At 45.4% G+C, this 27972-nt stretch overlaps 23 non-coding genes across 23 annotated transcripts; all 23 read left to right on the top strand.

The window, feature by feature from the left end:
- Positions 1-96: 96 nt before the first annotated feature.
- Trnar-ucg (transfer RNA arginine (anticodon UCG)) lies at positions 97-169 on the top strand. Its single transcript has one exon. It is a non-coding gene; the product is annotated as a tRNA-Arg (tRNA).
- A 451-nt stretch (positions 170-620) lies between these two features.
- On the top strand, positions 621-693 carry Trnak-cuu (transfer RNA lysine (anticodon CUU)). The gene has a single exon. It is a non-coding gene; the product is annotated as a tRNA-Lys (tRNA).
- Positions 694-1619: 926 nt separating this feature from the next.
- Positions 1620-1692, top strand: Trnar-ucg (transfer RNA arginine (anticodon UCG)). The gene has a single exon. It is a non-coding gene; the product is annotated as a tRNA-Arg (tRNA).
- A 1457-nt stretch (positions 1693-3149) lies between these two features.
- Trnar-ucg (transfer RNA arginine (anticodon UCG)) lies at positions 3150-3222 on the top strand. Its single transcript has one exon. It is a non-coding gene; the product is annotated as a tRNA-Arg (tRNA).
- Positions 3223-3672: 450 nt separating this feature from the next.
- On the top strand, positions 3673-3745 carry Trnak-cuu (transfer RNA lysine (anticodon CUU)). The gene has a single exon. It is a non-coding gene; the product is annotated as a tRNA-Lys (tRNA).
- Positions 3746-4657: 912 nt separating this feature from the next.
- Positions 4658-4730, top strand: Trnar-ucg (transfer RNA arginine (anticodon UCG)). The gene has a single exon. It is a non-coding gene; the product is annotated as a tRNA-Arg (tRNA).
- Positions 4731-6181: 1451 nt separating this feature from the next.
- Trnar-ucg (transfer RNA arginine (anticodon UCG)) lies at positions 6182-6254 on the top strand. Its single transcript has one exon. It is a non-coding gene; the product is annotated as a tRNA-Arg (tRNA).
- A 450-nt stretch (positions 6255-6704) lies between these two features.
- On the top strand, positions 6705-6777 carry Trnak-cuu (transfer RNA lysine (anticodon CUU)). The gene has a single exon. It is a non-coding gene; the product is annotated as a tRNA-Lys (tRNA).
- Positions 6778-7689: 912 nt separating this feature from the next.
- Trnar-ucg (transfer RNA arginine (anticodon UCG)) lies at positions 7690-7762 on the top strand. Its single transcript has one exon. It is a non-coding gene; the product is annotated as a tRNA-Arg (tRNA).
- Positions 7763-8946: 1184 nt separating this feature from the next.
- Trnar-ucg (transfer RNA arginine (anticodon UCG)) lies at positions 8947-9019 on the top strand. Its single transcript has one exon. It is a non-coding gene; the product is annotated as a tRNA-Arg (tRNA).
- A 1245-nt stretch (positions 9020-10264) lies between these two features.
- On the top strand, positions 10265-10337 carry Trnar-ucg (transfer RNA arginine (anticodon UCG)). The gene has a single exon. It is a non-coding gene; the product is annotated as a tRNA-Arg (tRNA).
- A 451-nt stretch (positions 10338-10788) lies between these two features.
- Positions 10789-10861, top strand: Trnak-cuu (transfer RNA lysine (anticodon CUU)). The gene has a single exon. It is a non-coding gene; the product is annotated as a tRNA-Lys (tRNA).
- Positions 10862-11779: 918 nt separating this feature from the next.
- Positions 11780-11852, top strand: Trnar-ucg (transfer RNA arginine (anticodon UCG)). Its single transcript has one exon. It is a non-coding gene; the product is annotated as a tRNA-Arg (tRNA).
- A 451-nt stretch (positions 11853-12303) lies between these two features.
- Positions 12304-12376, top strand: Trnak-cuu (transfer RNA lysine (anticodon CUU)). The gene has a single exon. It is a non-coding gene; the product is annotated as a tRNA-Lys (tRNA).
- A 918-nt stretch (positions 12377-13294) lies between these two features.
- Positions 13295-13367, top strand: Trnar-ucg (transfer RNA arginine (anticodon UCG)). Its single transcript has one exon. It is a non-coding gene; the product is annotated as a tRNA-Arg (tRNA).
- Positions 13368-13818: 451 nt separating this feature from the next.
- On the top strand, positions 13819-13891 carry Trnak-cuu (transfer RNA lysine (anticodon CUU)). The gene has a single exon. It is a non-coding gene; the product is annotated as a tRNA-Lys (tRNA).
- A 921-nt stretch (positions 13892-14812) lies between these two features.
- Positions 14813-14885, top strand: Trnar-ucu (transfer RNA arginine (anticodon UCU)). Its single transcript has one exon. It is a non-coding gene; the product is annotated as a tRNA-Arg (tRNA).
- Positions 14886-16309: 1424 nt separating this feature from the next.
- On the top strand, positions 16310-16382 carry Trnar-ucg (transfer RNA arginine (anticodon UCG)). The gene has a single exon. It is a non-coding gene; the product is annotated as a tRNA-Arg (tRNA).
- Positions 16383-17575: 1193 nt separating this feature from the next.
- Trnar-ucg (transfer RNA arginine (anticodon UCG)) lies at positions 17576-17648 on the top strand. The gene has a single exon. It is a non-coding gene; the product is annotated as a tRNA-Arg (tRNA).
- Positions 17649-18262: 614 nt separating this feature from the next.
- Trnat-agu (transfer RNA threonine (anticodon AGU)) lies at positions 18263-18334 on the top strand. Its single transcript has one exon. It is a non-coding gene; the product is annotated as a tRNA-Thr (tRNA).
- A 501-nt stretch (positions 18335-18835) lies between these two features.
- On the top strand, positions 18836-18908 carry Trnar-ucg (transfer RNA arginine (anticodon UCG)). Its single transcript has one exon. It is a non-coding gene; the product is annotated as a tRNA-Arg (tRNA).
- Positions 18909-19768: 860 nt separating this feature from the next.
- Positions 19769-19840, top strand: Trnat-agu (transfer RNA threonine (anticodon AGU)). Its single transcript has one exon. It is a non-coding gene; the product is annotated as a tRNA-Thr (tRNA).
- A 7703-nt stretch (positions 19841-27543) lies between these two features.
- Positions 27544-27616, top strand: Trnar-ucg (transfer RNA arginine (anticodon UCG)). Its single transcript has one exon. It is a non-coding gene; the product is annotated as a tRNA-Arg (tRNA).
- Positions 27617-27972: the final 356 nt, after the last annotated feature.

Below are 27972 nucleotides of genomic sequence, written 5' to 3'. Positions count from 1 at the left end.
GTAAGGGGCAGCGGCTGTGTGGAACGAAAACACAATTCCTCAGGGGGTGTGAGCGTTTCGAAATGAGTCGTATATAAGTTATACTTGGTCGTCAGTGACCGTGTGGCCTAATGGATAAGGCGTTGGACTTCGGATCCGAAGATTGCAGGTTCGAATCCTGTCACGGTCGTGTTTTTCCAGTTCTGAAAAAGAAACATACCGTTTTAATGTAGCAATTGAGCAGTACGAAACCGTCTGAATGTTGCTGTTGACCATTTTGTACTTGGAGATGGTCTTGAACCTGAAACACACACTCATGACCGGTGTTAACTAGCGAAATGGTCGGCAGAGTGCCCTCACCGCGATTTTTGACTGGCACTTGCACATCTAAAACAACGTCTGAAAGTAACTCGTTCGGCTTTTGAGTCACATCAAGTGTGTGTGTTAATTTTGACGCCGCTAGCTCTGCAGATTTTCATGCAATTCCTTTACCTCTCAGAAGTGAATATGATATAAAAGTGAAGTACGTGACGAGTGTGACGTTAGGAAAACATTAGGCAGCATGGAGAGATTCTGTATGGGACCAACCAACCCAAACGAGTACTGTGTGATCTGTTGCCCAGCAGGTATCCAACGAGGCAGCACGGCTAGCTCAGTCGGTAGAGCATGAGACTCTTATTCACAGGGTCCTGGGTTCGAGCCCTACGCTGGGCGGAACGGATTTTTTTTCCACTGCAGATGTAAATTACCGATTTTCTGATTAACGTGATGTAATGGAAATAGCAACTTTAAAATATGCCTACGTCTCCATCAGTCGCAAGAAAACTGTATTTGAAGTGAAGGTGATTTTGTAGACATGTGTGAAAGTCATGTTCTGAAGCGCAAGTGGTTTTGGTTGGAGAGAACACGGCTACATGACAGATGTGTAGCCAGGCAGTAATGGGTCGCCATAGCTGCAAATATTAGTCGAAAATATGAAGTGTTGTCAGCTGAAGTCTGATGATTCGGACGACCGTACGGACGAAGTACGCAAAAGTGCCGCTAGGCGGCGCCTGTTTAGCTCAGTGGTAGAGCATTGGTCTAGTAAACCAGGGGTCCTGAGTTCCATCCTCACAAGAGGAAGACGAATTTTGGAAATCAGTTGCGCATCGTGGACGTATAGCAAACAGTATCTGTGATGACGAACAATTAGCGACAGGCGTATTATTAAGAATCACTCTCAGATGTCATTAAGGCGAATGGCGCAGATAAAGCATTTGCCAAAGCGGTACGGCATAAGGTGGGACGAGGCAGTCTGAATTACATTTTATAGATGTATTTCTCACAAATCTCAGAGCCTCTCGTCGTCGTCGTCGTCGTCATCGTCGTCGTCGTCGTCGCCGCCGCCACCGCCGCTTCTGTAGAAGTAGCAAATGGCCATTGTAGCAAATGCGGCGGGGGACACCCTGCCATCGATTCCGAATGCGCAAAGTGTGTGGTCTTGTTTTCCTGTCTATGTTTGGTCGGTGTCGTAAGAGGTTGAATGTAACGAATGGGTGGGAAAGAGTAAGGGGCAGCGGCTGTGTGGAACGAAAACACAATCCTCAGGGGGTGTGAGCGTTTCGAAATAAGTCGTATATAAGTTATACTTGGTCGTCAGTGACCGTGTGGCCTAATGGATAAGGCGTTGGACTTCGGATCCGAAGATTGCAGGTTCGAATCCTGTCACGGTCGTGTTTTTTCAGTTCTGAAAAAGAAACATACCGTTTTAATGTAGCAATTGAGCAGTACGAAACCGTCTGAATGTTGCTGTTGACCATTTTGCACTTGGAGATGGTCTTGAACCTGAAACACACACTCATGACCGGTGTTAACTAGCGAAATGCTCGGCAGAGTGCCCTCACCGCGATTTTTGACTGTCACTTGCACATCTAAAACAACGTCGGAAAGTAACTCGTTCGGCTTTTGAGTCACATCAAGTGTGTGTGTTAATTTTGACGCCGCTAGCTCTGCAGATTTTCATGCAATTCCTTTACCTCTCAGAAGTGAATATGATATAAAAGTGAAGTACGTGACGAGTGTGACGTTAGGAAAACATTAGGCAGCATGGAGAGATTCTGTATGGGACCAACCAACCCAAACGAGTACTGTGTGATCTGTTGCCCAGCAGGTATCCAACGAGGCAGCACGGCTAGCTCAGTCGGTAGAGCATGAGACTCTTATTCACAGTGTCCTGGGTTCGAGCCCTACGCTAAGCGGAACGGAATTTTTTTCCACTGCAGATGTAAATTACCGATTTTCTGATTAACGTGATGTAATGGAAATAGCAACTTTAAAATATGCCTACGTCTCCATCAGTCGCAAGAAAACTGTATTTGAAGTGAAGGTGATTTTGTAGACATGTGTGAAAGTCATGTTCTGAAGCGCAAGTGGTTTTGGTTGGAGAGAACACGGCTACATGTCAGATGTGTAGCCAGGCAGTAATGGGTCGCCATAGCTGCAAATATTAGTCGAAAATATGAAGTGTTGTCAGCTGAAGTCTGATGATTCTGACGACCGTACGGACGAAGTAAGCAAAAGTGCCGCTAGGCGGCGCCTGTTTAGCTCAGTGGTAGAGCATTGGTCTAGTAAACCAGGGGTCCTGAGTTCCATCCTCACAAGAGGAAGACGAATTTTGGAAATCAGTTGCGCATCGTGGACGTATAGCAAACAGTATCTGTGATGACGAACAATTAGCGACAGGCGTATTATCAAGAATTACTCTCAGACGTGATTAAGGCGAATTGCGCAGATAAAGCATTTGCCAAAGCGGTAGGGCATAAGGTGGGACGAGGCAGTCTGAATTACATTTTATAGATGTATTTCTCACAAATCTCGGAGCCTGTCGTCGTCGTCGTCGTCGTCGTCGTCGTCGTCGCCGCCGCCGCCGCCGCCGCCGCCGCCGCTTCTGCAGAAGTAGCAAATGGCCATCGTAGCAAATGCGGCGAGGGACACCCTGCCATCGATTCCGAATGCGCAAAGTGTGTGGTCTTGTTTTCCTGTCTATGTTTGGTCAGTCTCGTAAGAGGTTGAATGTAACGAATGGGTGGGAAAGAGTAAGGGGCAGCGGCTGTGTGGAACGAAAACACAATTCCTCAGGGGGTGTGAGCGTTTCGAAATGAGTCGTATATAAGTTATACTTGGTCGTCAGTGACCGTGTGGCCTAATGGATAAGGCGTTGGACTTCGGATCCGAAGGTTGCAGGTTCGATTCCTGTCACGGTCGTGTTTTTCCAGTTCTGAAAAAGAAACATACCGTTTTAATGTAGCAATTGAGCAGTACGAAACCGTCTGAATGTTGCTGTTGACATTTTGTACTTGGAGATGGTCTTGAACCTGAAACACACACTCATGACCGGTGTTAACTAGCGAAATGGTCGGCAGAGTGCCCTCACCGCGATTTTTGCCTGGCACTTGCACATCTAAAACAACGTCTGAAAGTAACTCGTTCGGCTTTTGAGTCACATCAAGTGTGTGTGTTAATTTTGACGCCGCTAGCTCTGCAGATTTTCATGCAATTCCTTTACCTCTCAGAAGTGAATATGATATAAAAGTGAAGTACGTGACGAGTGTGACGTTAGGAAAACATTAGGCAGCATGGAGAGATTCTGTATGGGACCAACCAACCCAAACGAGTACTGTGTGATCTGTTGCCCAGCAGGTATCCAACGAGGCAGCACGGCTAGCTCAGTCGGTAGAGCATGAGACTCTTATTCACAGGGTCCTGGGTTCGAGTCCTACGCTGGGCGGAACGGATTTTTTTTCCACTGCAGATGTAAATTACCGATTTTCTGATTAACGTGATGTAATGGAAATAGCAACTTTAAAATATGCCTACGTCTCCATCAGTCGCAAGAAAACTGTATTTGAAGTGAAGGTGATTTTGTAGACATGTGTGAAAGTCATGTTCTGAAGCGCAAGTGGTTTTGGTTGGAGAGAACACGGCTACATGTCAGATGTGTAGCCAGGCAGTAATGGGTCGCCATAGCTGCAAATATTAGTCGAAAATATGAAGTGTTGTCAGCTGAAGTCTGATGATTCTGACGACCGTACGGACGAAGTAAGCAAAAGTGCCGCTAGGCGGCGCCTGTTTAGCTCAGTGGTAGAGCATTGGTCTAGTAAACCAGGGGTCCTGAGTTCCATCCTCACAAGAGGAAGACGAATTTTGGAAATCAGTTGCGCATCGTGGACGTATAGCAAACAGTATCTGTGATGACGAACAATTAGCGACAGGCGTATTATCAAGAATTACTCTCAGACGTGATTAAGGCGAATTGCGCAGATAAAGCATTTGCCAAAGCGGTAGGGCATAAGGTGGGACGAGGCAGTCTGAATTACATTTTATAGATGTATTTCTCACAAATCTCGGAGCCTGTCGTCGTCGTCGTCGTCGTCGTCGCCACCGCCGCCGCCGCTTCTGCAGAAGTAGCAAATGGCCATCGTAGCAAATGCGGCGAGGGACACCCTGCCATCGATTCCGAATGCGCAAAGCGTGTGGTCTTGTTTTCCTGTCTATGTTTGGTCAGTCTCGTAAGAGGTTGAATGTAACGAATGGGTGGGAAAGAGTAAGGGGCAGCGGCTGTGTGGAACGAAAACACAATTCCTCAGGGGGTGTGAGCGTTTCGAAATAAGTCGTATATAAGTTATACTTGGTCGTCAGTGACCGTGTGGCCTAATGGATAAGGCGTTGGACTTCGGATCCGAAGATTGCAGGTTCGAATCCTGTCACGGTCGTGTTTTTTCAGTTCTGAAAAAGAAACATACCGTTTTAATGTAGCAATTGAGCAGTACGAAACCGTCTGAATGTTGCTGTTGACCATTTTGCACTTGGAGATGGTCTTGAACCTGAAACACACACTCATGACCGGTGTTAACTAGCGAAATGCTCGGCAGAGTGCCCTCACCGCGATTTTTGACTGTCACTTGCACATCTAAAACAACGTCTGAAAGTAACTCGTTCGGCTTTTGAGTCACATCAAGTGTGTGTGTTAATTTTGACGCCGCTAGCTCTGCAGATTTTCATGCAATTCCTTTACCTCTCAGAAGTGAATATGATATAAAAGTGAAGTACGTGACGAGTGTGACGTTAGGAAAACATTAGGCAGCATGGAGAGATTCTGTATGGGACCAACCAACCCAAACGAGTACTGTGTGATCTGCTGCCCACCATGTATCCAACGAGGCAGCACGGCTAGCTCAGTCGGTAGAGCATGAGACTCTTATTCACAGTGTCCTGGGTTCGAGCCCTACGCTAAGCGGAACGGAATTTTTTTCCACTGCAGATGTAAATTACCGATTTTCTGATTAACGTGATGTAATGGAAATAGCAACTTTAAAATATGCCTACGTCACCATCAGTCGCAAGAAAACTGTATTTGAAGTGAAGGTGATTTTGTAGACATGTGTGAAAGTCATGTTCTGAAGCGCAAGTGGTTTTGGTTGGAGAGAACACGGCTACATGTCAGATGTGTAGCCAGGCAGTAATGGGTCGCCATAGCTGCAAATATTAGTCGAAAATATGAAGTGTTGTCAGCTGAAGTCTGATGATTCTGACGACCGTACGGACGAAGTAAGCAAAAGTGCCGCTAGGCGGCGCCTGTTTAGCTCAGTGGTAGAGCATTGGTCTAGTAAACCAGGGGTCCTGAGTTCCATCCTCACAAGAGGAAGACGAATTTTGGAAATCAGTTGCGCATCGTGGACGTATAGCAAACAGTATCTGTGATGACGAACAATTAGCGACAGGCGTATTATCAAGAATTACTCTCAGACGTGATTAAGGCGAATTGCGCAGATAAAGCATTTGCCAAAGCGGTAGGGCATAAGGTGGGACGAGGCAGTCTGAATTACATTTTATAGATGTATTTCTCACAAATCTCGGAGCCTGTCGTCGTCGTCGTCGTCGTCGTCGTCGTCGTCGCCGCCGCCGCCGCCGCCGCCGCTTCTGCAGAAGTAGCAAATGGCCATCGTAGCAAATGCGGCGAGGGACACCCTGCCATCGATTCCGAATGCGCAAAGTGTGTGGTCTTGTTTTCCTGTCTATGTTTGGTCAGTCTCGTAAGAGGTTGAATGTAACGAATGGGTGGGAAAGAGTAAGGGGCAGCGGCTGTGTGGAACGAAAACACAATTCCTCAGGGGGTGTGAGCGTTTCGAAATGAGTCGTATATAAGTTATGCTTGGTCGTCAGTGACCGTGTGGCCTAATGGATAAGGCGTTGGACTTCGGATCCGAAGGTTGCAGGTTCGATTCCTGTCACGGTCGTGTTTTTCCAGTTCTGAAAAAGAAACATACCGTTTTAATGTAGCAATTGAGCAGTACGAAACCGTCTGAATGTTGCTGTTGACATTTTGTACTTGGAGATGGTCTTGAACCTGAAACACACACTCATGACCGGTGTTAACTAGCGAAATGGTCGGCAGAGTGCCCTCACCGCGATTTTTGCCTGGCACTTGCACATCTAAAACAACGTCTGAAAGTAACTCGTTCGGCTTTTGAGTCACATCAAGTGTGTGTGTTAATTTTGACGCCGCTAGCTCTGCAGATTTTCATGCAATTCCTTTACCTCTCAGAAGTGAATATGATATAAAAGTGAAGTACGTGACGAGTGTGACGTTAGGAAAACATTAGGCAGCATGGAGAGATTCTGTATGGGACCAACCAACCCAAACGAGTACTGTGTGATCTGTTGCCCAGCAGGTATCCAACGAGGCAGCACGGCTAGCTCAGTCGGTAGAGCATGAGACTCTTATTCACAGGGTCCTGGGTTCGAGTCCTACGCTGGGCGGAACGGATTTTTTTTCCACTGCAGATGTAAATTACCGATTTTCTGATTAACGTGATGTAATGGAAATAGCAACTTTAAAATATGCCTACGTCTCCATCAGTCGCAAGAAAACTGTATTTGAAGTGAAGGTGATTTTGTAGACATGTGTGAAAGTCATGTTCTGAAGCGCAAGTGGTTTTGGTTGGAGAGAACACGGCTACATGTCAGATGTGTAGCCAGGCAGTAATGGGTCGCCATAGCTGCAAATATTAGTCGAAAATATAATGTGTTGTCAGCTGAAGTCTGATGATTCCGACGACCGTACGGACGAAGTAAGCAAAAGTGCCGCTAGGCGGCGCCTGTTTAGCTCAGTGGTAGAGCATTGGTCTAGTAAACCAGGGGTCCTGAGATCCATCCTCACAAGAGGAAGACGAATTTTGGAAATCAGTTGCGCATCGTTGACGTATAGCAAACAGTATCTGTGATGACGAACAATTAGCGACAGGCGTATTATTAAGAATCACTCTCAGATGTTATTAAGGCGAATGGCGCATATAAAGCATTTGCCAAAGCGGTACGGCATAAGGTGGGACGAGGCAGTCTGAATTACATTTTATAGATGTATTTCTCACAAATCTCAGAGCCTCTCGTCGTCGTCGTCGTCGTCGTCGTCGCCGCCGCCGCCGCTTCTGTAGAAGTAGCAAATGGCCATTGTAGCAAATGCGGCGGGGGACACCCTGCCATCGATTCCGAATGCGCAAAGTGTGTGGTCTTGTTTTCCTGTCTATGTTTGGTCGGTGTCGTAAGAGGTTGAATGTAACGAATGGGTGGGAAAGAGTAAGGGGCAGCGGCTGTGTGGAACGAAAACACAATTCCTCAGGGGGTGTGAGCGTTTCGAAATGAGTCGTATATAAGTTATACTTGGTCGTCAGTGACCGTGTGGCCTAATGGATAAGGCGTTGGACTTCGGATCCGAAGATTGCAGGTTCGAATCCTGTCACAGTCGTGTTTTTTCAGTTCTGAAAAAGAAACACACCGTTTTAATGTAGCAATTGAGCAGTACGAAACAGTCTGAATGTTGCTGTTGACCATTATTTGCATGGAGTTCCTCTTGAGCTTGAAACACACACAACAAGACCGGTGTTAACTAGCGAAATGGTCGGCAGGGTGCCGTCACTGCGAGTTTTGACTTTCACTTGCACATCCAAAAAAAAAAAAAAAAAAAAAGGTCGGTAGAGCATGAGACTATTATTCACAGGGTCGTGGGTTCGAGCCCTACGCTGGGCGGAACGGAATTTTTTTCCGCTGCAGATGTAAATTACCGATTTTCTGATTAACGTGATGTAATGGAAATAGCAACTTTAAAATTTGCCAACGTCTCCATCAGTCGCAAGAAAACTGTATTTGAAGTGAAGGTGATTTTGTAGACATGTGTGAAAGTCATGTTCTGAAGTGCAAGTGGTTTTGGTTGGAGAGAACATGGCTACGTGTCAGATGTGTAGCCAGGCAGTAATGGGTCGCCATAGCTGCAAATATTAGTCGAAAATATAAAGTGTTGTCAGCTGAAGTCTGATGATTCGGACGACCGTACGGACGAAGTACGCAAAAGTGCCGCTAGGCGGCGCCTGTTTAGCTCAGTGGTAGAGCATTGGTCTAGTAAACCAGGGGTCCTGAGTTCCATCCTCACAAGAGGAAGACGAATTTTGGAAATCAGTTGCGCATCGTTGACGTATAGCAAACAGTATCTGTGATGACGAACAATTAGCGACAGGCGTATTATTAAGAATCACTCTCAGATGTTATTAAGGCGAATGGCGCATATAAAGCATTTGCCAAAGCGGTACGGCATAAGGTGGGACGAGGCAGTCTGAATTACATTTTATAGATGTATTTCTCACAAATCTCTGAGCCTCTCGCGGTCGTCGTCGTCGTCGCAGCCGCCGCTTCTGCAGAAGTAGCAAATGGCCATCGTAGCAAATGCGGCGAGGGACACCCTGCCATCGATTCCCAATGCGCAAAGTGTGTGGTCTTGTTTTCCTGTCTATGTTTGGTCGGTGTCGTAAGAGGTTGAATGTAACGAATGGGTGGGAAAGAGTAAGGGGCAGCGGCTGTGTGGAACGAAAACACAATTACTCAGGGGGTGTGAGCGTTTCGAAATGACTCGTATATAAGTTATACTTGGTCTTCAGTGACCGTGTGGCCTAATGGATAAGGCGTCGGACTTCGGATCCGAAGATTGCAGGTTCGAATCCTGTCACGGTCGTGTTTCTCCAGTTCTGAAAAAGAAACACACCGTTTTAATGTTGCAATTGAGCAGTACGAAACCGTCAGAATGTTGCTGTTGACCATTATTTGCATGGAGTTCCTCTTGAGCTTGAAACACACACAACAAGACCGGTGTTAACTAGCGAAATGGTCGGCAGGGTGCCGTCACTGCGAGTTTTGACTTTCACTTGCACATCCAAAAAAAAAAAAAAAAAAAAAAAAAAAAAAAAAAAAAAAAAAAAAAAAAAAAAAAAAATAAAAAAAAAAAGGTCGGTAGAGCATGAGACTCTTATTCACAGGGTCGTGGGTTCGAGCCCTACGCTAAGCGGAACGGAATTTTTTTCCGCTGCAGATGTAAATTACCGATTTTCTGATTAACGTGATGTAATGGAAATAGCAACTTTAAAATTTGCCTACGTCTCCATCAGTCGCAAGAAAACTGTATTTGAAGTGAAGGTGATTTTGTAGACATGTGTGAAAGTCATGTTCTGAAGTGCAAGTGGTTTTGGTTGGAGAGAACATGGCTACGTGTCAGATGTGTAGCCAAGCAGTAATGGGTCGCCATAGCTGCAAATATTAGTCGAAAATATGAAGTGTTGTCAGCTGAAGTCTGATGATTCGGACGACCGTACGGACGAAGTAAGCAAAAGTGCCGCTAGGCGGCGCCTGTTTAGCTCAGTGGTAGAACATTGGTCTAGTAAACCAGGGGTCCTGAGTTCCATCCTCACAAGAGGAAGACGAATTTTGGAAATCAGTTGCGCATCGTGGACGTATAGCAAACAGTATCTGTGATGACGAACAATTAGGGACAGGCGTATTATCAAGAATTACTCTCAGATGTGATTAAGGCGAATTGCGCAGATAAAGCATTTGCCAAAGCGGTAGGGCATAAGGTGGGACGAGGCAGTCTGAATTACATTTTATAGATGTATTTCTCACAAATCTCAGAGCCTGTCGTCGTCGTCGTCGTCGTCGTCGTCGTCGTCGCCGCCGCCGCTTCTGCAGAAGTAGCAAATGGCCATCGTAGCAAATGCGGCGAGGGACACCCTGCCATCGATTCCGAATGCGCAAAGTGTGTGGTCTTGTTTTCCTGTCTATGTTTGGTCGGTCTCGTAAGAGGTTGAATGTAACGAATGGGTGGGAAAGAGTAAGGGGCAGCGGCTGTGTGGAACGAAAACACAATTCCTCAGGGGGTGTGAGCGTTTCGAAATGAGTGGTATATAAGTTATACTTGGTCGTCAGTGACCGTGTGGCCTAATGGATAAGGCGTTGGACTTCGGATCCGAAGATTGCAGGTTCGAATCCTGTCACGGTCGTGTTTTTCCAGTTCTGAAAAAGAAACATACCGTTTTAATGTAGCAATTGAGCAGTACGAAACCGTCTGAATGTTGCTGTTGACCATTTTGTACTTGGAGATGGTCTTGAACCTGAAACACACACTCATGACCGGTGTTAACTAGCGAAATGGTCGGCAGAGTGCCCTCACCGCGATTTTTGACTGTCACTTGCACATCTAAAACAACGTCTGAAAGTAACTCGTTCGGCTTTTGAGTCACATCAAGTGTGTGTGTTAATTTTGACGCCGCTAGCTCTGCAGATTTTCATGCAATTCCTTTACCTCTCAGAAGTGAATATGATATAAAAGTGAAGTACGTGACGAGTGTGACGTTAGGAAAACATTAGGCAGCATGGAGAGATTCTGTATGGGACCAACCAACCCAAACGAGTACTGTGTGATCTGTTGCCCAGCAGGTATCCAACGAGGCAGCACGGCTAGCTCAGTCGGTAGAGCATGAGACTCTTATTCACAGGGTCCTGGGTTCGAGCCCTACGCTGGGCGGAACGGATTTTTTTTCCACTGCAGATGTAAATTACCGATTTTCTGATTAACGTGATGTAATGGAAATAGCAACTTTAAAATATGCCTACGTCTCCATCAGTCGCAAGAAAACTGTATTTGAAGTGAAGGTGATTTTGTAGACATGTGTGAAAGTCATGTTCTGAAGCGCAAGTGGTTTTGGTTGGAGAGAACACGGCTACATGTCAGATGTGTAGCCAGGCAGTAATGGGTCGCCATAGCTGCAAATATTAGTCGAAAATATGAATTGTTGTCAGCTGAAGTCTGATGATTCGGACGACCGTACGGACGAAGTAAGCAAAAGTGCCGCTAGGCGGCGCCTGTTTAGCTCAGTGGTAGAGCATTGGTCTAGTAAACCAGGGGTCCTGAGTTCCATCCTCACAAGAGGAAGACGAATTTTGGAAATCAGTTGCGCATCGTGGACGTATAGCAAACAGTATCTGTGATGACGAACAATTAGGGACAGGCGTATTATCAAGAATTACTCTCAGATGTGATTATGGCGAATTGCGCAGATAAAGCATTTGCCAAAGCGGTAGGGCATAAGGTGGGACGAGGCAGTCTGAATTACATTTTATAGATGTATTTCTCACAAATCTCAGAGCCTGTCGTCGTCGTCGTCGTCGTCGTCGTCGTCGTCGTCGCCGCCGCCGCTTCTGCAGAAGTAGCAAATGGCCATCGTAGCAAATGCGGCGAGGGACACCCTGCCATCGATTCCGAATGCGCAAAGTGTGTGGTCTTGTTTTCCTGTCTATGTTTGGTCGGTCTCGTAAGAGGATGAATGTATCGAATGGGTGGGAAAGAGTAAGGGGCAGCGGCTGTGTGGAACGAAAACACAATTCCTCAGGGGGTGTGAGCGTTTCGAAATGAGTGGTATATAAGTTATACTTGGTCGTCAGTGACCGTGTGGCCTAATGGATAAGGCGTTGGACTTCGGATCCGAAGATTGCAGGTTCGAATCCTGTCACGGTCGTGTTTTTCCAGTTCTGAAAAAGAAACATACCGTTTTAATGTAGCAATTGAGCAGTACGAAACCGTCTGAATGTTGCTGTTGACCATTTTGTACTTGGAGATGGTCTTGAACCTGAAACACACACTCATGACCGGTGTTAACTAGCGAAATGGTCGGCAGAGTGCCCTCACCGCGATTTTTGACTGTCACTTGCACATCTAAAACAACGTCTGAAAGTAACTCGTTCGGCTTTTGAGTCACATCAAGTGTGTGTGTTAATTTTGACGCCGCTAGCTCTGCAGATTTTCATGCAATTCCTTTACCTCTCAGAAGTGAATATGATATAAAAGTGAAGTACGTGACGAGTGTGACGTTAGGAAAACATTAGGCAGCATGGAGAGATTCTGTATGGGACCAACCAACCCAAACGAGTACTGTGTGATCTGTTGCCCAGCAGGTATCCAACGAGGCAGCACGGCTAGCTCAGTCGGTAGAGCATGAGACTCTTATTCACAGGGTCCTGGGTTCGAGCCCTACGCTGGGCGGAACGGATTTTTTTTCCACTGCAGATGTAAATTACCGATTTTCTGATTAACGTGATGTAATGGAAATAGCAACTTTAAAATATGCCTACGTCTCCATCAGTCGCAAGAAAACTGTATTTGAAGTGAAGGTGATTTTGTAGACATGTGTGAAAGTCATGTTCTGAAGCGCAAGTGGTTTTGGTTGGAGAGAACACGGCTACATGTCAGATGTGTAGCCAGGCAGTAATGGGTCGCCATAGCTGCAAATATTAGTCGAAAATATGAATTGTTGTCAGCTGAAGTCTGATGATTCGGACGACCGTACGGACGAAGTAAGCAAAAGTGCCGCTAGGCGGCGCCTGTTTAGCTCAGTGGTAGAGCATTGGTCTAGTAAACCAGGGGTCCTGAGTTCCATCCTCACAAGAGGAAGACGAATTTTGGAAATCAGTTGCGCATCGTGGACGTATAGCAAACAGTATCTGTGATGACGAACAATTAGGGACAGGCGTATTATCAAGAATTACTCTCAGATGTGATTAAGGCGAATTGCGCAGATAAAGCATTTGCCAAAGCGGTAGGGCATAAGGTGGGACGAGGCAGTCTGAATTACATTTTATAGATGTATTTCTCACAAATCTCAGAGCCTGTCGTCGTCGTCGTCGTCGTCGTCGTCGTCGTCGTCGCCGCCGCCGCTTCTGCAGAAGTAGCAAATGGCCATCGTAGCAAATGCGGCGAGGGACACCCTGCCATCGATTCCGAATGCGCAAAGTGTGTGGTCTTGTTTTCCTGTCTATGTTTGGTCGGTCTCGTAAGAGGATGAATGTATCGAATGGGTGGGAAAGAGTAAGGGGCAGCGGCTGTGTGGAACGAAAACACAATTCCTCAGGGGGTGTGAGCGTTTCGAAATGAGTGGTATATAAGTTATACTTGGTCGTCAGTGACCGTGTGGCCTAATGGATAAGGCGTTGGACTTCGGATCCGAAGATTGCAGGTTCGAATCCTGTCACGGTCGTGTTTTTCCAGTTCTGAAAAAGAAACATACCGTTTTAATGTAGCAATTGAGCAGTACGAAACCGTCTGAATGTTGCTGTTGACCATTTTGTACTTGGAGATGGTCTTGAACCTGAAACACACACTCATGACCGGTGTTAACTAGCGAAATGGTCGGCAGAGTGCCCTCACCGCGATTTTTGACTGTCACTTGCACATCTAAAACAACGTCTGAAAGTAACTCGTTCGGCTTTTGAGTCACATCAAGTGTGTGTGTTAATTTTGACGCCGCTAGCTCTGCAGATTTTCATGCAATTCCTTTACCTCTCAGAAGTGAATATGATATAAAAGTGAAGTACGTGACGAGTGTGACGTTAGGAAAACATTAGGCAGCATGGAGAGATTCTGTATGGGACCAACCAACCCAAACGAGTACTGTGTGATCTGTTGCCCAGCAGGTATCCAACGAGGCAGCACGGCTAGCTCAGTCGGTAGAGCATGAGACTCTTATTCACAGGGTCCTGGGTTCGAGCCCTACGCTGGGCGGAACGGATTTTTTTTCCACTGCAGATGTAAATTACCGATTTTCTGATTAACGTGATGTAATGGAAATAGCAACTTTAAAATATGCCTACGTCTCCATCAGTCGCAAGAAAACTGTATTTGAAGTGAAGGTGATTTTGTAGACATGTGTGAAAGTCATGTTCTGAAGCGCAAGTGGTTTTGGTTGGAGAGAACACGGCTACATGTCAGATGTGTAGCCAGGCAGTAATGGGTCGCCATAGCTGCAAATATTAGTCGAAAATATGAAGTGTTGTCAGCTGAAGTCTGATGATTCGGACGACCGTACGGACGAAGTACGCAAAAGTGCCGCTAGGCGGCGCCTGTTTAGCTCAGTGGTAGAGCATTGGTCTAGTAAACCAGGGGTCCTGAGTTCCATCCTCAAAAGAGGAAGACGAATTTTGGAAATCAGTTGCGCATCGTGGACGTATAGCAAACAGTATCTGTGATGACGAACAATTAGCGACAGGCGTATTATTAAGAATCACTCTCAGATGTCATTAAGGCGAATGGCGCAGATAAAGCATTTGCCAAAGCGGTACGGCATAAGGTGGGACGAGGCAGTCTGAATTACATTTTATAGATGTATTTCTCACAAATCTCAGAGCCTCTCGTCGTCGTCGTCGTCGTCGTCGTCGTCGTCGTCGTCGCCGCCGCCGCTTCTGTAGAAGTAGCAAATGGCCATTGTAGCAAATGCGGCGGGGGACTCCCTGCCATCGATTCCGAATGCGCAAAGTGTGTGGTCTTGTTTTCCTGTCTATGTTTGGTCGGTGTCGTAAGAGGTTGAATGTAACGAATGGGTGGGAAAGAGTAAGGGGCAGCGGCTGTGTGGAACGAAAACACAATTCCTCAGGGGGTGTGAGCGTTTCGAATTGAGTCGTATATAAGTTATACTTGGTCGTCAGTGACCGTGTGGCCTAATGGATAAGGCGTTGGACTTCTGATCCGAAGATTGCAGGTTCGAATCCTGTCACGGTCGTGCTTTTTCAGTTCTGAAAAAGAAACATACCGTTTTAATGTAGCAATTGAGCAGTACGAAACCGTCTGAATGTTGCTGTTGACCATTTTGCACTTGGAAATGGTCTTGAACCTGAAACACACACTCATGACCGGTGTTAACTAGCGAAATGGTCGGCAGAGTGCCCTCACCGCGATTTTTGACTGTCACTTGCACATCTAAAACAACGTCGGAAAGTAACTCGTTCGGCTTTTGAGTCACATCAAGTATGTGTGTTAATTTTGACGCCGCTAGCTCTGCAGATTTTCATGCAATTCCTTTACCTCTCAGAAGTGAATATGATATAAAAGTGAAGTACGTGACGAGTGTGACGTTAGGAAAACATTAGGCAGCATGGAGAGATTCTGTATGGGACCAACCAACCCAAACGAGTACTGTGTGATCTGCGGCCCACCATGTATCCAACGAGGCAGCACGGCTAGCTCATTCGGTAGAGCACGAGACTCTTATTCACAGTGTCCTGGGTTCGAGCCCTACGCTAAGCGGAACGGAATTTTTTTCCACTGCAGATGTAAATTACCGATTTTCTGATTAACGTGATGTAATGGAAATAGCAACTTTAAAATATGCCTACGTCTCCATCAGTCGCAAGAAAACTGTATTTGAAGTGAAGGTGATTTTGTAGACATGTGTGAAAGTCATGTTCTGAAGCGCAAGTGGTTTTGGTTGGAGAGAACACGGCTACATGTCAGATGTGTAGCCAGGCAGTAATGGGTCGCCATAGCTGCAAATATTAGTCGAAAATATGAAGTGTTGTCAGCTGAAGTCTGATGATTCGGACGACCGTACGGACGAAGTACGCAAAAGTGCCGCTAGGCGGCGCCTGTTTAGCTCAGTGGTAGAGCATTGGTCTAGTAAACCAGGGGTCCTGAGTTCCATCCTCACAAGAGGAAGACGAATTTTGGAAATCTGTTGCGCATCGTTGACGTATAGCAAACAGTATCTGTGATGACGAACAATTAGCGACAGGCGTATTATTAAGAATCACTCTCAGATGTTATTAAGGCGAATGGCGCATATAAAGCATTTGCCAAAGCGGTACGGCATAAGGTGGGACGAGGCAGTCTGAATTACATTTTATAGATGTATTTCTCACAAATCTCAGAGCCTCTCGCGGTCGTCGTCGTCGTCGCCGCCGCTTCTGCAGAAGTAGCAAATGGCTATCGTAGGAAATGCGGCGAGGGACACCCTGCCATCGATTCCGAATGCGCAAAGTGTGTGGTCTTGTATTCCTGTCTATGTTTGGTCGGTGTCGTAAGAGGTTGAATGTAACGAATGGGTGGGAAAGAGTAAGGGGCAGCGGCTGTGTGGAACGAAAACACAATTCCTCAGGGGGTGTGAGCGTTTCGAAATGACTCGTATATAAGTTATACTTGGTCTTCAGTGACCGTGTGGCCTAATGGATAAGGCGTCGGACTTCGGATCCGAAGATTGCAGGTTCGAATCCTGTCACGGTCGTGTTTTTCCAGTTCTGAAAAAGAAACACACCGTTTTAATGTAGCAATTGAGCAGTACGAAACCGTCTGAATGTTGCTGTTGACCATTATTTGCACGGAGTTCCTCTTGAGCTTGAAACACACACAACAAGACCGGTGTTAACTAGCGAAATGGTCGGCAGGGTGCCGTCACTGCGAGTTTTGACTTTCACTTGCACATCCAAAAAAAAAAAAAAAAGGTCGGTAGAGCATGAGACTCTTATTCACAGGGTCGTGGGTTCGAGCCCTACGCTGGGCGGAACGGAATTTTTTTCCGCTGCAGATGTAAATTACCGATTTTCTGATTAACGTGATGTAATGGAAATAGCAACTTTAAAATTTGCCTACGTCTCCATCAGTCGCAAGAAAACTGTATTTGAAGTGAAGGTGATTTTGTAGACATGTGTGAAAGTCATGTTCTGAAGTGCAAGTGGTTTTGGTTGGAGAGAACATGGCTACGTGTCAGATGTGTAGCCAAGCAGTAATGGGTCGCCATAGCTGCAAATATTAGTCGAAAATATGGAGTGTTGTCAGCTGAAGTCTGATGATTCAGACGACCGTACGGACGTAGTACGCAAAAGTGCCGCTAGGCGTCGCCTGTTTAGCTCAGTGGTAGAGCATTGGTCTAGTAAACCAGGGGTCGTGAGTTCCATCCTCACAGGAGGAAGACGAATCTTGGAAATCAGTTGCGCATCGTGGAGGTATAGCAAACAGTATCTGTGATGGCGAACAATTAGCGACAGGCGTATTATCAAGAATCACTCTCAGATGTCATTAAGGCGAATGGCGCAGATAAAGCCTTTGCCAAAGCGGTACAGCATAAGGTGGGACGAGGCAGTCTGAATTACATTTAATAGATGTATTTCTAACAAATCTCAGAGCCAGTCGTCGTCGTCGTCGTCGTCGTCGTCGCCGTCGCCGCCGCCGCCGCTTCTGCAGAAGTAGCAAATGGCCATCTTAGCAAATGCGGCGAGGGTCACCCTGCCATCGATTCCGAATGCGCAATGTGTGTGGTCTTGTTTTCCTGTCTATGTTTGGTCGGTCTCGTAAGAGGTTGAATGTAACGAATGGGTGGGAGGAGTAAGGGGCAGCGGCTGTGTGGAACGAAAACACAATTCCTCAGGGGGTGTGAGCGTTTCGAAATGACTCGTATATAAGTTATACTTGGTCTTCAGTGACCGTGTGGCCTAATGGATGAGGCGTCGGACTTCGGATCCGAAGATTGCAGGTTCGAATCCTGTCACGGTTGTATTTTTCCAGTTCTGAAAAAGAAACACACCGTTTTAATGTAGCAATTGAGCAGTACGAAACCGTCTGAATGTTGCTGTTGACCATTATTTGCATGGAGTTCCTCTTGAGCTTGAAACACACACAACAAGACCGGTGTTAACTAGCGAAATGGTCGGCAGGGTGCCGTCACTGCGAGTTTTGACTTTCACTTGCACATCCAAAAAAAAAAAAAAAAAATGTCGATAGAGCATGAGACTCTTATTCACAGGGTCGTGGGTTCGAGCCCTACGCTGGGCGGAACAGAATTTTTTTCCGCTGCAGATGTAAATTACCGATTTTCTGATTAACCTGATGTAATGGAAATAGCAACTTTAAAATTTGCCTACGTCTCCATCAGTCGCAAGAAAACTGTATTTGAAGTGAAGGTGATTTTGTAGACATGTGTGAAAGTCATGTTCTGAAGTGCAAGTGGTTTTGGTTGGAGAGAACATGGCTACGTGTCAGATGTGTAGCCAAGCAGTAATGGGTCGCCATAGCTGCAAATATTAGTCGAAAATATGGAGTGTTGTCAGCTGAAGTCTGATGATTCAGACGACCGTACGGACGTAGTACGCAAAAGTGCCGCTAGGCGTCGCCTGTTTAGCTCAGTGGTAGAGCATTGGTCTAGTAAACCAGGGGTCCTGAGTTCCATCCTCACAAGAGGTAGACGAATTTTGGAAATCAGTTGCGCATCGTGGACGTATAGCAAACAGTATCTGTGATGACGAACAATTAGCGACAGGCGTATTATTAAGAATCACTCTCAGATGTCATTAAGGCGAATGGCGCAGATAAAGCATTTGCCAAAGCGGTACGGCATAAGGTGGGACGAGGCAGTCTGAATTACATTTTATAGATGTATCTCTCACAAATCTCAGAGCCTCTCGTCGTCGTCGTCGTCATCGTCGCCGCCGCCGCCGCTTCTGTAGAAGTAGCAAATGGCCATTGTAGCAAATGCGGCGGGGGACACCCTGCCATCGATTCCGAATGCGCAAAGTGTGTGGTCTTGTTTTCCTGTCTATGTTTGGTCGGTGTCGTAAGAGGTTGAATGTAACGAATGGGTGGGAAAGAGTAAGGGGCAGCGGCTGTGTGGAACGAAAACACAATTCCTCAGGGGGTGTGAGCGTTTCGAAATAAGTCGTATATAAGTTATACTTGGTCGTCAGTGAACGTGTGGCCTAATGGATAAGGCGTTGGACTTCGGATCCGAAGATTGCAGGTTCGAATCCTGTCACGGTCGTGTTCTTTCAGTTCTGAAAAAGAAACATACCGTTTTAATGTAGCAATTGAGCAGTACGAAACCGTCTGAATGTTGCTGTTGACCATTTTGCACTTGGAGATGGTCTTGAACCTGAAACACACACTCATGACCGGTGTTAACTAGCGAAATGGTCGGCAGAGTGCCCTCACCGCGATTTTTGACTGTCACTTGCACATCTAAAACAACGTCGGAAAGTAACTCGTTCGGCTTTTGAGTCACATCAAGTGTGTGTGTTAATTTTGACGCCGCTAGCTCTGCAGATTTTCATGCAATTCCTTTACCTCTCAGAAGTGAATATGATATAAAAGTGAAGTACGTGACGAGTGTGACGTTAGGAAAACATTAGGCAGCATGGAGAGATTCTGTATGGGACCAACCAACCCAAACGAGTACTGTGTGATCTGCTGCCCACCATGTATCCAACGAGGCAGCACGGCTAGCTCAGTCGGTAGAGCATGAGACTCTTATTCACAGTGTCCTGGGTTCGAGCCCTACGCTAAGCGGAACGGAATTTTTTTCCACTGCAGATGTAAATTACCGATTTTCTGATTAACGTGATGTAATGGAAATAGCAACTTTAAAATATGCCTACGTCTCCATCAGTCGCAAGAAAACTGTATTTGAAGTGAAGGTGATTTTGTAGACATGTGTGAAAGTCATGTTCTGAAGCGCAAGTGGTTTTGGTTGGAGAGAACACGGCTACATGTCAGATGTGTAGCCAGGCAGTAATGGGTCGCCATAGCTGCAAATATTAGTCGAAAATATGGAGTGTTGTCAGCTGAAGTCTGATGATTCAGACGACCGTACGGACGTAGTACGCAAAAGTGCCGCTAGGCGTCGCCTGTTTAGCTCAGTGGTAGAGCATTGGTCTAGTAAACCAGGGGTCCTGAGTTCCATCCTCACAAGAGGTAGACGAATTTTGGAAATCAGTTGCGCATCGTGGACGTATAGCAAACAGTATCTGTGATGACGAACAATTAGCGACAGGCGTATTATTAAGAATCACTCTCAGATGTCATTAAGGCGAATGGCGCAGATAAAGCATTTGCCAAAGCGGTACGGCATAAGGTGGGACGAGGCAGTCTGAATTACATTTTATAGATGTATTTCTCACAAATCTCAGAGCCTCTCGTCGTCGTCGTCATCGTCGCCGCCGCCGCCGCTTCTGTAGAAGTAGCAAATGGCCATTGTAGCAAATGCGGCGGGGGACACCCTGCCATCGATTCCGAATGCGCAAAGTGTGTGGTCTTGTTTTCCTGTCTATGTTTGGTCGGTGTCGTAAGAGGTTGAATGTAACGAATGGGTGGGAAAGAGTAAGGGGCAGCGGCTGTGTGGAACGAAAACACAATTCCTCAGGGGGTGTGAGCGTTTCGAAATAAGTCGTATATAAGTTATACTTGGTCATCAGTGACCGTGTGGCCTAATGGATCATTCTGGCTTTAGCCGTCGCCGCGGTCGGACGTGCTTGTTGTTTACTCCGCGTACGTTAGCGCTATCGCCGGTGTTTGGTGTTTACGTGAAGTTAGCTGTACATTTTCGCTGTTATTTTTTGAGTGGTGTCTCTGATAAGTGTTTTTATAGTGCTTTCGTCCGTTCCACGTTTCGTGCTTCGCCGCAATTTCGGTTGTTGCCGGAATTTCGTCGGAACCGACGACCATGTCTGACACCGTCAGGAAGAATACTTTAGTCTTCTCGTTCGAGAAAGGAACACGGCCGGTCCAACCCACTGCGCTGGAAATCCACGATTGGCTGACTGAGGTAATCGGTATTAATTCTGACTCTGTTCATACCACGCAATTAGATGCTGAAAAATACTGTGTTTTTGTTAAATTTCTGAACTCAGTGACAGTCGATAAGTTGCTTGCAAAATGGGGTAATTCCGTCGAATTTGTTCATCGAGACGGTTCAAAAAGTAATGTCTCTGTACGAAAAGCTGATATCATGTACACCAATGTCAGGATTTTGAATGTTCCAATTGAAATTGATAATCAGTTGATCAAGGACGCTCTATCTAAATATGGCGAAGTTAAATCTATCTATAACGAAAGATGGTCGAAGCTATACAAGATACAGTGTTTTAATGGCATTAGATCCGTTGAAATGGAGGTGAAAGCCAACATTCCGTCCCATATATCCGTTGCAGGCCATAAAGCACATGTTGTGTATTCTGGTCAGGAGCGCACGTGCAATATTTGCAATGAGACAGGTCATTTCCGACAAGATTGTCCGCGCCGTGTTTTTGTTCTTAGGAACAATCTAACACAGCGTCAAAAACTGACCCTCAGCGATGTCTTACCAAATAGCACTTCCCTTCTTTCGGTTAACGACGGTGGTGCATGTACTTCTGCAGTGCCCGCCATAACTACTACGGAGTTCCCTCCCCTGAGCGTCATTACATCACACCCTTCTGTTCCCGATTGCGATCTCCGGAATAAGAAGCGACCGTTGGAAACGACCGATGACGGCTCGGACGGCGAGTCCGCCCGTAATTCGCCTTCCACCCGCAAGCAGAAGCAGTGTAATGCGGATGTGCTCGAGGAAACAAACAGTACACGTATTGACGTGACGACAGCCGCTGAGGCAACCCGGCCGCTGTCGGCGGCTGAACAGGTACAAACGGTCCACGGAGGGGACGCAGTAACGATTGTCGCCGAGACGGAAGAGGCGCACTCCGAAGCACAAGAGGTGACGGAGCGGAACCCAACTCAAGAACTTACAGACCCACAAACCGCCGACTCAGTCAGTGCTCTGGAGCTAGTGACGGAAGAACAAGGAAATGGCACTCGTAAAAAGGACGCTGTTGAGGCAGCTTCGGTCACAACGGTGGTAAAGATAGACAATCCGAATGACGGCGCGTTGAACCAAGATGTCCGAAGACGCCGACTCAAACCGCTACCTACTCTCAAAGCTTCCCGTAACCAAAGCAAACAACAACCAGCACAAGAGGAAGCGACGGCCAAGAACGTCTTGTATGAAATCATCACGGAAAGACCTAAGGAGGTACCTTCAAGTGACATTAGTGATGCAAAGCCCCCCGGTAAAACTAAAACCCGAGATGTTCGGAATCCTGCACCAAAATGAGGCTGTAAGATGAAAAAAAAAGGGATTTTGTTGAACCAGTTTCATTTCTAATTGTACTACTGTCTTAGTCATATTTCAGAGGAACCAGATGAAGTGTTTACCGAGCTTCAAATACTGACTATTCTTTTAGATGTTTGTTTAAGCGGAGTCGTTTCTCTCTTCTAGAAGCTGCACATCTCTTTTCTTTTTTTTTTTTTTTATTAATATTTTGTTATCTTTTTAATCACTTATTTACTTTTTATGCAAACTAAATGTCCCAGGCATATACAATTACGACTATCAATATTAACAGGATTACATCCGTGACTAAAGTTACAGCGCTCAAGGATTATTTATATGAGTCAGGGACGGACATTGCTTTCCTACAGGAAGTAGTGCTGACTAATCTTACAGTGCCTGGATATTTGGCGATTTTAAATGTCTCACTTGACACCAACGTCGGTACAGCAATTTTAGTCAGGGAGGGGATTCCTGTCTCGGATATCGAGAGGTTGGACTCCGGCAGAGCGATAGGTATAAAAGTCTTTGGTTCTACCCTTATCAATCTGTATGCCCCTTCTGGCACATCCAATAGAATGGAAAGAGCGCAGTTCTATAAAGAAGAAATCATTTATTTATTACGGAAAAACCCAAAAGATCTTATAATAGGCGGTGATTTTAATTGTGTGATAAATAAGAAAGACCAGGTTCCGAATTTTAATAACTGCAGTGAACTGAAGCGTTTCGTCACTGTTTTACAGCTTAAAGATGCTTGGGAAATAATGTATCCCACTTTTGTGGCATTTACATTCCTAGGTCCTCACTCACGTAGCAGGATCGACAGACTCTACATATCGCAAAGTCTAGTTAGCTCCTTCATTAAAGCAGAGACGATTCCAGTTTACTTTTCTGATCATAGCTCCGTGCTAGCTTCCATCAACCTTACTGCGCAACCCACTCGCCGTTTTAGAAGTTCATGGCACCTTAATACGTCACTGATGCAGGACGACGGATTAGAAGAAAGTTTGACAGAAGCGTGGGCATTGTGCCTCCGCTCTGCAGATAGACACGTCTCAGTACTAGACTGGTGGTGCAACAGGGCAAAGCCTAAACTGAGAAAAGTTCTCATCCAGTATAGTGTACAACGATCGAAAGACTTGAAAAATTCCATCGAATTTTATTATACCATGCTGCGAAATTTATATGAGCAGGCAAACACTTCCAACGTCCGTCTGGCAGATATCAAGCAAACTAAGGCCAAATTGCTCAGTCTTAAAAGACAGCAGATGGAGGGTCTGAAATTAAAATCCAAGGCTAAGACAGTCGTGGAGGATGAACATGCTTCCTTGTACCATCTACTGAAGCACGAAAGAAACAGGAGACGCACCTTCATTGATGGACTTCAGTCTGAAACTGGCGAGACACTCACGACTCAGAGAGACATCGTCAATGCAGTGCACAAATATTACGAAGACCTATACACTGCCAACCCGGTATGTGAAGAGTCCTTCGATGAGTTCCTTAGTTACATAGCTCCACAGGTCTCGGACGAGGAAAACGAAGACCTTCTCGTTGAGTGTACTAACGAAGATATCCACAGAATCATCTGCAAATCTCCTCTGAGGAAATCGCCGGGACCGGATGGTTTGCCTGTTGAATTTTATAAACGATACTGGCCACTGATTGGTGACATGTTTACCCGAATGACGAACGAGGTGCTTCAGGGAAAGCATTTACCTGCTGTTTTTAAAGAGAGCACAATAGTACTAATCCCAAAAAATGCTGCAAAAAGAAACCTCAACAACTTTCGTCCTATCTCCCTGTTAAACTCTGATTATAAAATCATCGGCAGAATTTTAAACAACAGACTCTCTCAGTTGGCCAAAAAGATAGTAAGTCCATACCAGTCCTGTGTGCCTACCAAGAGCATTTTCAAAAGCATAGCTGAATATAGAGATATAATTGCCATCACTGCTGTGACCACCATAAAATGTGCCATCATGTTTATTGACTTCCAGAAAGCATTTGATCGTGTGGATCATAGATTCCTTAGTGCCACACTGAACAAAATAGGTTTTAATGAGCGAGTCGTAAGTGTGATCAGCAATGTTGCAACAGGCATCAGCGCTTGTATATCAGTTAACTGCCAGAGGACAAAGCAGATTCAGATCAGGCGCGGCGTTCCTCAAGGAAGCCCCCTCTCCATGTTCCTATTCGTGCTTTCATTAGAACCTTTCCTCCGCAGTGTTCATGCCACTCTAACTGGCATCACATTATCTGGTCACCGAACAGTCATAAACGCCTATGCCGATGATGTCGGAGTCGTCCTGCGAAATCCCGACGACATTTTGAAATTGGAAACGCTAATTAAAAAGTACTGTAGAGTCTCCGGAGCAGGTGTCAACGCAAACAAAAGCAAACTCCTAAACCTGCGGGGTTTTCAACATACCACCTTAGCCTGGGCCACAACGGTCACCCAATGCAAAGCACTAGGAATAACACTGACACCTTGTCCGTTAAAAATGGCAGCTATCAATTGGAGGAATACGTCGGGACAACTTCTTGGAACAACAAGAGAAAACCTCCACCGTAACTTGAACCAAGTTCAGAGGGTGATTTTCATTAACCACTGCATTCTCTCCAGGAGTTACTTTATAGCACAGATCTTCCCACTACCGAAAATGATTGGAAAAAAGATAATGTCTACCATTGCCAGCTATCTTTGGAGAGGGGATATATTCAGAGTCGACGCAAAAACTGCGACCTTAGATCCCAGGAATGGAGGTTTGGGGTTAGTTGACATCAGAAATAAGGCGTCTGCGCTTTTTATAAAAAGGACCGCCACTATCCTTAGCGACCACGCTGATAGCATTACAACTAAATTATTTGAAGTTGTCAGGCCTGCCAGTTTACAGGCGCCGGTGAATGTGCAAAAAATAAATAACCGGCTCCAGTACGTTCGTGTATATTTTGTGGAATTCAGCTATCTCGGCGGTGTCATCATCAACTCACGACGGATCACGGCCCGCGATATTCTGTCCCATCGAAAGAAAATGGAGGGGAGAAACAAATTGGAAAGTAAATACCCACACACTGATTGGGACGCCATATGGAAAAATATTAATATGCGTGGTCTACCATCGGACGTCAAGTCAGCGTGGTATAAAACAGTGAATGAGACCGTAAGCACCAATGAAAGGTTACATGCAATCGGCGTTAGCGACACGAACCTATGTCTCAAATGTAAATTGATCGACACGTTAGTGCACAGATTCACGTGCGGTGGCAATCTACAACTCTGTAATTGGATTAGGGAACAACTGGCTTTTCTTACGAGATCTTCGGTGGAAAATTTTCCCCCTGTTACATTCCTCAGGCCTCAGACTTGCTATTTTCCAGCAGCAAAAAACAACTCGGTCCATTGGTTAATGGGACACTATGTGAATTACGTAATTAATCACCTGGGAAATGACAATTCCACTGATTTTTACATGTACTTGAAGTGTGCTTTTTATAACGCCCTGAAATATAAAGACCACAAGAAAAACTACGGCAATATGCTTAAAATTGTATTCGAGCGACTGGGCATTGGTTGACAAGCCAACGAGATAAACAAAAATCGTTTATTTAAGCGAAACGACGCTTAAACAAAAACAATTGGGGAGAAGTACACCTTTACAGTTTCATATTACAATCACTTATCTTCTGCTGGCAAAGAAGGCTATTTTGTTTATTGCACAGAAGAAGCCGAAGCCGAAAGCCAGTATCGCAGGGTTAAAGATAAATTGTTTTCTTATACATTCATTTTATGACTGAGAAGGAAGTCTCATTTGTTTCCATGGAAGGGAACATACTTTTTTATTATTATTATTAATCTCAAGAAGGAAAGGAGGCTATGGAATTAGTGCCTTAACATAAAAATTCCTTCTTCACATTCCATGAAGATTTTTCTTTTACAATAAAAAAATAACAAACAAACAAAAATAATAATAACAATAAAAAAAAAACTAAACAGAAATTAAAAAAAAATAATATACAGGTTCAGGGTCCACTATTCCCACAACTTTATTATATATTACAAAGAAGTATGCTAGGTTGCCGAGAAGCAGTGGATGAAAAAAAAAAAAAAAAAAAAAAAAAAAAAAAAAAAAAAAAAAAAACACTAAAGCTATAACCTTCAATCTCTATTGCCTCGGCATGACATAAATTTTTTGTTTCAAATGAAGCATCTTTTGGTTCAGGATTTCGAAGGCAAAACAGCATAAAAAAAAAAAAAAAAAAAAAAAAAAAAATGGATAAGGCGTTGGACTTCGGATCCGAAGATTGCAGGTTCGAATCCTGTCACGGTCGTGTTTTTCCAGTTCTGAAAAAGAAACACACCGTTTTAATGTAGCAATTGAGCAGTACGAAACCGTCTGAATGTTGCTGTTGACCATTATTTGCTTGGAGTTCCTCTTGAGCTTGAAACACACACAACAAGACCGGTGTTAACTAGCGAAATGGTCGGCAGGGTGCCGTCACTGCGAGTTTTGACTTTCACTTGCACATCCAAAAAAAAAAAAAAAAAAAAGGTCGGTAGAGCATGGGACTCTTATTCACAGGGTCGTGGGTTCGAGCCCTACGCTGGGCGGAACGGAATTTTTTTCCGCTGCAGATGTAAATTACCGATTTTCTGATTAACCTGATGTAATGGAAATAGCAACTTTAAAATTTGCCTACGTCTCCATCAGTCGCAAGAAAACTGTATTTGAAGTGAAGGTGATTTTGTAGACATGTGTGAAAGTCATGTTCTGAAGCGCAAGTGGTTTTGGTTGGAGAGAACATGGCTACGTGTCAGATGTGTAGCCAAGCAGTAATGGGTCGCCATAGCTGCAAATATTAGTCGAAAATATGAAGTGTTGTCAGCTGAAGTCTGATGATTCGGACGACCGTACGGACGAAGTACGCAAAAGTGCCGCTAGGCGGCGCCTGTTTAGCTCAGTGGTAGAGCATTGGTCTAGTAAACCAGGGGTCCTGAGTTCCATCCTCACAAGAGGAAGACGAATTTTGGAAATCAGTTGCGCATCGTGGACGTATAGCAAACAGTATCTGTGATGACGAACAATTAGGGACAGGCGTATTATCAAGAATTACTCTCAGATGTGATTAAGGCGAATTGCGCAGATAAAGCATTTGCCAAAGCGGTAGGGCATAAGGTGGGACGAGGCAGTCTGAATTACATTTTATAGATGTATTTCTCACAAATCTCAGAGCCTGTCGTCGTCGTCGTCGTCGTCGTCGTCGTCGTCGTCGTCGTCGTCGTCGCCGCTTCTGCAGAAGTAGCAAATGGCCATCGTAGCAAATGCGGCGAGGGACACCCTGCCATCGATTCCGAATGCGCAAAGTGTGTGGTCTTGTTTTCCTGTCTATGTTTGGTCGGTCTCGTAAGAGGTTGAATGTAACGAATGGGTGGGAAAGAGTAAGGGGCAGCGGCTGTGTGGAACGAAAACACAATTCCTCAGGGGGTGTGAGCGTTTCGAAATGAGTCGTATATAAGTTGTACTTGGTCGTCAGTGACCGTGTGGCCTAATGGATAAGGAGTTGGACTTCGGATCCGAAGATTGCAGGTTCGAATCCTGTCACGGTCGTGTTTTTCCAGTTCTGAAAAAGAAACATACCGTTTTAATGTAGCAATTGAGCAGTACGAAACCGTCTGAATGTTGCTGTTGACCATTTTGTACTTGGAGATGGTCTTGAACCTGAAACACACACTCATGACCGGTGTTAACTAGCGAAATGGTCGGCAGAGTGCCCTCACCGCGATTTTTGCCTGGCACTTGCACATCCAAAACAACGTCTGAAAGTAACTCGTTCGGCTTTTGAGTCACATCAAGTGTGTGTGTTAATTTTGACGCCGCTAGCTCTGCAGATTTTCATGCAATTCCTTTACCTCTCAGAAGTGAATATGATATAAAAGTGAAGTACGTGACGAGTGTGACGTTAG

Source organism: Schistocerca gregaria, unplaced genomic scaffold (genome assembly GCF_023897955.1).
Source record: "Schistocerca gregaria isolate iqSchGreg1 unplaced genomic scaffold, iqSchGreg1.2 ptg000180l, whole genome shotgun sequence".
Taxonomy (NCBI): Eukaryota; Metazoa; Arthropoda; class Insecta; order Orthoptera; family Acrididae; genus Schistocerca; species Schistocerca gregaria.
The sequence above is the reverse complement of the archived record's forward strand: the minus strand, read 5'-3'. Positions and strand labels throughout refer to the sequence as shown.